At 39.5% G+C, this 8816-nt stretch overlaps 1 protein-coding gene across 2 annotated transcripts in view; it reads left to right on the top strand.

Moving 5' to 3' along the window:
* Window positions 1–3112: 3112 nt before the first annotated feature.
* The window catches only part of LOC119772523 (tumor protein p53-inducible protein 11-like), a 101491-nt gene continuing 95787 nt past the window's right edge, over window positions 3113–8816 (top strand). Inside the window, exon 1 of one of the 2 annotated variants that reach the window (XM_038268970.1) lies at window positions 3113–3209. The gene's annotated coding sequence lies outside the window, so the exon portion shown is untranslated. Of the gene's footprint in view, window positions 3210–3318; window positions 3436–8816 lie in introns of those variants that run through there. The other variant, XM_038268971.1, reaches the window with a different exon arrangement.

Raw genomic sequence — 8816 nt, 5'->3', positions numbered from 1 at the left:
AGTCTAAAATGTTGTACTTACTTAAAATGTTACAATTATGATAATGTACAGGTTTTTTTTATCAAGAACTTTCAGAGTTGTCTGAAAGAGAGACTGTAGGGGTTTCAGAATGGCCTTTGAAGTGTGAGACCATGTGGTATGGCAGCAGTTTATATGGCTAAATATCATGGCATGAGTATAGGTTTTTGCTGATTCAAAAGTCAGAGAGGGTCTTAGATATGGAGGATAAAAAGTGCCAAAATTAAATAAATAAATACAGCATTAAATAAATAATTAAATGTGTCAATAATTAATTAAATAAATAAATGTGTCATTCATTAATTAAAACCACGTCACTAATATAAAGTGCCACAATTAAATAAATAAATACTGCGATAAACAATTAATTAGATGTGTGATTCATTAAATAAATAAGGAATTAAATATATAAATGTGTCATTAATTTAATAAAATACATCTTCATTTTATTAAAAAAATATATATAAGTATTTCATGGTCCTGTGTCGCAGTGCATCGAAACCATTAAAAGAATCTGTCAAACTCGCCCATCAAAGTTAGGGGGCGGTTATCTAACACCTGATTGGTCACCCTGCACATTAAGGCGAAGCAAATCGATTACAGAGACTCGATTCGCGTTAAACCCCGCCCCCTAACTTTGATGGGTGAGTTTGACAGATTCTTTTAATGGTTTCGATGCACTGCGACACAGGACCATGAAATAATTAAATGCACACTGAAATAATTATATATATTTTTTTAATAAAATGAAGACTTATTTTATTAAATTAATGACACATTTATATTTTTAATTCCTTATTTATTTAATGAATTACACATTTAATTAATTGTTTATCGCTGTATTTATTTATTTAATTGTGGCACTTTATATTAGTGACGTGGTTTTAATTAATGAATGACACATTTATTAATTTAATTCCACATTTAATTAATTATTGACACATTTAATTATTTATTTAATGCTGTATTTATTTATTTAATTTTGGCACTTTTTATCCTCCATAACTCTTGGCAGCTTGTGTCCTATAGTAGTTCCCAGGGGTGGACAGTAATGAATTACATTTACTCAAGTTACTGTAATTGAGTACTTTTTATGAGTAATTTGTAATTTTCTGTTTAGTTTTTGAAATGTGTAATTTTTACTTTTACCCTAGTCAATTTTAACCTAAGTAGTTTTACTTTGCTACATTTAAAATCCCCTCACGTTACTTAGTAAAAAAATAAATACTGATGGTGAAAAAATTAAATGTGGCCCTGCCTTGCATTTACCCTTTGTATCGTCTCATAATCCAGTGCTGCGCTTCGGAAGATGGCAGTTCATTAACTACTTTAATGAACACATTCATTTATTTAATTCCACATTTAATTAATTATTGACACTTTTAATTATTTATTTAATGCTGTATTTATTTATTTAATTTTGCCACTTTTTATCCTCCATACTTATATGTTTAAAGTTTGAAAGATAAAACCTAATTATGTTTGAGATTTTTTTTATTTTTTTAGACTGTTGTGCGTACTTGTCCTGATATTACGGGAGTAACGGGCAGGCGTCCCTCCTCGCGCTCCCTGCTACTGTGTATTACGGTAATGTATTGTTTGCTGCCTCTGGCTCGGTGAGGCACAGAGCGGCTCGAGGATTGCATGTGGATGGTCGTTTGGTGCATGGCGCGTGTTTTGAAGCTGCTTATGGAGAAATGTCTTGGGCCGTGAGTAGTGAGGAAACAGGAAGCGATTCTTGTGGGACGGAAGAGGGAAATAGTGACAATGAAGGTTGGAAGATAGCAACATCAAAAAATGAGAAAAAGCGGAAAAAACAGAGATCAGTTCAAGGGGAATCTAGTTCAGAACAATCCAGTGATGATCATTCCATACATTCCACAGCACAACAAAATGAATTCAAAGTCATATTCAAAGTCGTTAATCAGGCAGACTCTTTTACAAATTGGAATCCGGTTCACTTAACAAAAACCATCAATAAACTTGTCGGAGAAGTCAGAGGTGCCAGAATTCTGTACAGTGGAGACCTGCTAATTAACTGCAGAGACAGCGCCCAGCAAGGCAAAGCAATACGGATCAACAAAATTGACGGGATAAGAGTTCAGTGCAGCCTAATGGAGAACAAAAAGATCAGCAGGGGAGTCATTGGAGGAGTTCCTCTAAAAATTTCTGAAAAAGAGATTCTGGAAAACATAAGCGGTGCAAAAGTAAAAGAAGTAAAACGGTTAAAAACAACAAGAAACGGAGAAAGATCTGACAGTTTATCAGTGCTAATTAAATTTGAGGAAGAGCAATTACCAAGCAAAGTATTCATCGGTTACATAAGCTATAATGTCAAAATCTACAATCCTCCACCATTGAGATGTTTCAAATGCCAAAAATTCGGTCACATTGCAGCAGTTTGTAAAGGGAAACAGAGGTGTGGAAGGTGTGCAGGAGAACATGAGTACGGAAAATGTGGAAAAGAAGCTATAATAAAATGCTGTAATTGTGGTGGAGAACATACTGCTGCCTATCGCGGCTGTGAAGCAAGCAAAAGGTCTGAGGAAATTAAAAAAATGAAATTTGAGCTCGGAATAACCTACGCTGAAGCTGCAAAAAGGATCCCATCTCAGTCAGAAAAACCCAAACCTACAGTTCAACACACGGCAAATTCCAAACCTCTAGAGAATCAAAAAATTGATGAAGACTCACTTATTGTTAAAAAGACAAATTTTGTTCTTTTCATGGTAGAAGTAATTAATTGTACTGCACAGACAACAAAAAAAACGGAAAAAAATCAAAATAATAGTGAAGGCTGCAGAAAAATACCTGGACATTAAAGATTTGAACTGGGAGATGGTTGGAAGTATGATGGGAGGACCGATGGGACCATCAGAAACTGGCAGAGTTAAGATGACCTAGAGTAAATTAAAATTATATGGGCAAATGTGATTTAGTATTATGTTGGTTTAAGTTACACAGGTTTTTTTTTTTTTTTTTTGGGTGAATCGTTTTCTGTTTTCTTGCTTTACTCCATATCAGTTGGTGGCGGTAATGCACAATTCACAAGCCTGCCAACCGCCATAAAACCCCATAAGAAGAAGAAGAAGAAGAGGCACAGAGCGGCTCCGCGAGCTTCCCACTAACCGCTCACCGCGCTGCCAGTGAGCACAGCCTGCGCTCCCCTCAAGCAAACTCTGCTCCCCGCTGTAAGTTACCTTTAAAACCGCTTTCTTTCTTTAAAACTTATTTATCACTCTCTTTTACACCAAAGCGCACTTTTAATTTGCGATGCTTCACGCTTTGTTTTCGCGTCCGTCTTTCTGGGGTTAAATATTAAACTGGAAGCTTAAAATGTAACTAATATCGGATCTTCGTTGGTTGGAAACTCGCCTAAAGGAGGTTTTATGTGTATCGAGTGAAGAAGTTGTTCAGGTTGGTTTATTTATTTATTTATTTTATGGGGTTCCTAAACATTTAGTTGTGGAAAGTATCCCCCGGTATGACAGCAGGGTGATGGAACTCAGCCTCGGTTTGATTCCCTGAATATCCTGCATGCAGCAGATTACCGGTTTGGACAGCGAAAAACAACACGCACCGTGTTTCTCTCTGCGCTTCTAGTTTTACAGCTTTGCTCTGAATAAACGCCCCCCCACCCAACAAGTGTGAAGTTATAACGCAGCCCAGGCAAAAATGTTAGTTTATTTTTTATTTTTTATCCTTTCCTTTAATTACATCAACCAAATTTGCTTTAAAAAATCTGGAAAACACATTGCCTGTTTTAAAAAGTATGTTATTTTATGTTTAAAAATAACAAATTATTCAATATTTTAACCATTTATCTGCTTCATGGTGACCAATTAGCGCAGCTGCATCTGAAGCTCTTTAAAAGGAGGAGGAGGAGCAGGAGGAGGAGGAGGAGGGGAGCTGTTCTTATCTATGTGCTGCAGTGTTTATGTTAAAATGTTATGATCCGTGTGTTCCTGTCACTCTGAATGCTCATCTCCCTCTTAAACTTTGCTAAAGACCCTCCTTAAAACATCCAGGCTGATAGAAATGCTGCTATGGGAGTTTGGGAGATCAGGTTGTGTTTTTGTTTTTTTAATAGTTTCCTGTAAAGCTTTTGGTGTGTCAGGACATGTTCACTGGTGTCATCAGGGAAGATCTCAGATCTGTTTCTCTCAGGGCTTTTTCTCAGTCGATGCTTGAACTTCAGGTTTCTCCTCTCCCAGCTCCTGAATTTGTTGGATGTTAATTGTTTTGCGTTTCTCTTTCTCAACACCCCGTTAAACACGTGTGCTTTGACATGTTCATGCTTAAATACATAGAAAATAAATAATTGATCTCACATTGGAGAAATTTACCTCTGCATTTAACCCAGTTGGCTGCCATTGCGTGGCACCTGGTGAGCAGTGTGGGGTTGAGGGTCTTGCTCAGGGACCCAGAGTGGAAGCTGTGGGGACCGAACTGGGTGCTTGCAACTTTCTCAGAGCAAAAGCACATGGCCAGGGGGGGTTCTAGACAGGAGCCAACGGGGGCCAGTGCCCCTGTAGATCATGCCCTGGCCCCTGTTATGTACGGTGGCCCTGAAGTGCAAACTGCAACTACAAATCTAAAAGCGCAACTACATTAAGGAAATCGCAACTACATAAAGTAAAGCGCAACTACATTAAAGGAATAGTACACCCAAAACATGATTAGCCTTCATTTTCTACTCACCCCCATGCTGAACAACACTCTGGAGTACTTTTTTGATATCTCAAACGCATCTGGAGATCTGGGAGACTTCTTGCTGTCTGCTGACATTCAAATAATGGAGGTCTATGGCGCCCGAGGCAGAAAGGTCCATAAAAGTCTGAGCGGCTCCGACAGAAATAATATTGGAAGGTGGGATGGTAATCTGGAAGAACTGACTGCATTGATTACGTTTTCAGGTGGATTTTTCTCACTTAAAAACATATTAAAACTACTTTATTCCCACTGACCACAGCAAATATAGCTGCAAGGCAGAGAAAGGATAGAGTAGCTCCGCCCAACGAGCTTCAAAGCAAAGCTGCTTCAGCCGCGCGTCAGAACTAACTGGTACAAGCAGCAAAAATGAAGCAGCAGACGCAATTTTGCTGCTCTTGCTGCGTCCGGTGTGAACGTAGCATAATTCGTCTTATCAAAGCAGCTGCTGTAATGTCTCTTGTCTCATAGTCCAAAGGGTATACAAAGGCAGTCATCAGGTCGGACCTATGCGAAAAGCATAGATCAGGATTGGCCAGGAAAGGTTTGATTGGTGCACCTTTAGTAACACGCTTTACATGATCGCTGATAGTGCATGAAGTGAGCAAACCAGCTTTATTTTATGACTTGTGCTTAACTGAATTAGGGTTCTGCAACCTAAATGTCCCCTTCTTTGGGTTCCAGAGCTCACCCACCAGTTTATGCAGTTATTAGTAACGCACCTTTGATCATGTTTACTGCTTAGAGGTGGAAGTAATGGTTTTCTTACCTCTCGCTCTTCCTGGATGAAGAAGAGGAACAAAAATTACGTCACATCTTCACCTTTTCTGTCTGATTGTGTTTCCTTCATTTCATAACTTATGTCTTGTCCTCATGGTAGCAGCAACTCTTTGTTCCTCCAATGAGAAATCAGTGATCCAGGCTTTGCGGGCGGGCAGGGGTTTCTAATTGGCAGAAGAAACAGCAGCAAGGAAACGGGGGCTACCATCCCCGTCTTTCCGTTTGCAAAATCCTAGCTCTGAGCTTTGTAAAACCACCAACAAGTCGTCGTAGAGCAAACTGCAGAGGGTGTCTGCTCCTGTTACGGTTGCTGTGTTGATGTAGCCATGTCTCTGGCTGGGATATTTCAAAAGCTTCTCTGTCCTTCTAACCATTTTGAGTTTACACTGCGCACAAAGTGGTGCTCTATTTTGTGAATGGGAGCAGTAAAAGGTCTGGTATTGGTATTAGATAGGACTTAGTGAGGACATTTTTGACTTATTTTCTCTCCTGGGACGGCTTATTAAAGGTACATTTTGTCACCTTCAGAAACCCTTCATAGAACCTCTCAGCTTTGATCCCAAGTTTCCCCCTAATGTGGAACAAGCCAGCGCTACCCAGGAGGGCTAGACAAATGGAAATATATCATGACCTCACATTTGCTGCACAAAATATTGCAGCGGGCATTGAACCACTCTGGATTGAGGGCTGTGAGGCAGAAGTAGTCATCAGAGAGTTACAGCAGCCCGGATAGATGCTTATGTGTCTCTGTTTAGTTTAGTCAGAAGCCACTGAGGCGGCATTTAGGGGCAGAATGCAGCCTCTGGGGGTCCCAGGGGTCTTTCACACACACTGTTTGCTATGTGCTGGATGACTAAAGCAGTCTGTAACCTTATTTTAAATATAACACCTTTTGAATTAACAGAATCCACTGGTGACTCAACAAACTACTATAGTACAATTTTAATTCACACCCTAAAATTCAGCATATATGCATTTGCAGCCATTGTATATAAAGTATTTTTTTAATTTTTTTTCACATGCTGACTATTGTTCTCAGACCTAATGTGCAACTCAGTCAAGTCATGATCGGCATAATTTTTTATATGTTAATTTATGACTTTTTCATGCATTTCTATTTAAATAATGAAAAAAAATGAGTGCTATAATGAGTTTTCTGTTCCCCACAGATTCAACATTAGGCTCAAATACAAACAGTCTCAGCTGTATGGTAGGAAAACTGATACTTTTTAAGGCCTCTGTTAAAATCCTGGCAATCCATACACAGCTCGTACTCCTGTGGGTGTGAGCGGCTGAGACGATAAAAAAAAAAAAAAAAAAAAAAAGTTGGTTGTGTTATCAGACTGGTTTTCACTGGTTCCCGACACATTTTCCAGATGACTGTGGTTTGTTTTTGGTCCGACTTGCCATGACCGAAATACTGCCAGACTGCCGAACTACAAAAACCCTTCTTTGAAACAATTTCCTCCGCCTCTCCTTGCTGCACAGCTTCATGCGCTCTGTGTTGTGGTTTGAGAGGGCGGCGCTTGGTGACGGCGTGCCTGGGTCCGCGATTGTGTTTGTTTGGGAGGAAGTAGTGACTAGCATAAACCTACATGCTAGGCTACAATGAGAAGGAAAACTACGTTTCTTTTTTATCGAACTTTTATCGACACTCTTTTTTTCTATTGCGCCACACGTCTATCGATCGATATATATCGTTATTGAATTATCACCCAGCCCTACTCTCCGTTAAAGAAAATTTGGAGCCGTTCACCAAACGAACGTCCAATTAGCGTTGGCTTTGAGGCGGGTTGAGGTGTGACGCAACGAGAAGCGCAACAGTTCAGTCTAAAGAACATGGTGGCTTCAGCCGATGAAACTAGCGTTAGCGTGGCTATCCAGCAAGTTTTATCGGAATTACAGAGTATTTCTTCACTGAAAGAAGAGCAAAACACTGCTCTGGAGGCATTTCTCAGAGGAAAAGATGTTTTTGCTCTTCTCCCGACTGGTTTCGGCAAGAGTAGCCTGGCTTGTGGTTTGTACTTTCATCGTCGCTCTGTTAGTACGTCATATGCTTCGTTGATCTGATTGGTTTATTTGGCCCGTCTATCACCAACATAGGCCAATCAGCTAACCAGTATTTTCGCCCCTTCCCAAAATTACTTCAACGGAAGGTTTCCAGATGGATATGCGCAGCAAATCCATCTGGCGGAGTCAGGTTACTTTCTCGGTAGACTTGGCTACGACGGTAAAGATGCCATCCAAAGATATATTTCTTTGTTGTCCAGTTGAATCACCCTTCTGTGTGTTTAGGGTTTAACCACCTGAACCAAAGTGTTACCGTCCAATAGACGGACGGCTTTCAACCCTGAGCCTGGTAACAGTTGTCAGACATGCTAGTGGCATCATGGTATGCATCTCTTTTGCTGGTAGTGGGATTGGTGAATTGCATGAAGTGGGAGAATAAATACAAATACTGAAAAATCAAAATCTAATTTTCTGGAAAAAAGTGTATTTTATCTTGAAAATTCACTTATTCCAGAATTTCTTCTTGATTTAAACTGTTATGTTTGTCAGTCACCATCCTGCAGAATAATAGCAGCTGTGCTGCTGCCATCAACACCTGTGTTTATAGATGTTGGAGATCAGCCTGTTTTTCAGTGTAGTCCTGTTTCTCTGACTGTGACTAAGTGGATGTGCTTTCTTCATCCTCTGATATGGGAGCTGGCTCAGAGCTCGTCTGCCTGCACTGGAAAAAAATCAAAATTTAGATAAGTTTTTTCTTAAAATAAGTGCATTTGTTCTTGGATTGAGGAGGTAAAGGAGACATTTTGCCAATGGAAAAAGACAATTTGCACTTAAAATTAGAAAACACAATTGCATTGTCTTGTTTCAAGTGCATATTATCCAATTATCTTATTTTAAGAGTAAAATTGCATATTGCGTTGGCAAACCATCTCATTTACCTGCCCAAATTAAGGGTAAATACACTTAATTTAAGACTTTTTTTTACAAATTTTTAGATAGCTTTTGAAGTGTGGCTGTGTGTTTCCTTGACGGGGCCGACTATTACAGTTGCTTTTTTTATCTCTGCTTCTGTCTCCTTGAACCCCAGTCGGCCTCAACAGATGGCCGCTCACACTGAGCCTGGTTCTCCTGGAGGTTTCTTCCTGTTAAAAGGGAGTTTTTCCTCTCCACTGTCGTTACAAACTTGCTTAATCGGAAGGATTTCCTTTGAGTCAATGAATCAACGCAATCAGCTGATTTTTCCTTAGAAAACAGTTTGACTGGATGGCATGTGTTGTAATTTGGCGCCATAGAAATAA

This window comes from Cyprinodon tularosa, unplaced genomic scaffold (assembly GCF_016077235.1).
Source record: "Cyprinodon tularosa strain WSP-4 unplaced genomic scaffold, ASM1607723v1 ctg712, whole genome shotgun sequence".
Taxonomy (NCBI): Eukaryota; Metazoa; Chordata; class Actinopteri; order Cyprinodontiformes; family Cyprinodontidae; genus Cyprinodon; species Cyprinodon tularosa.
Note: the sequence above shows the minus strand (reverse complement) of the source record. Positions and strands in the feature narration are given on the sequence as shown.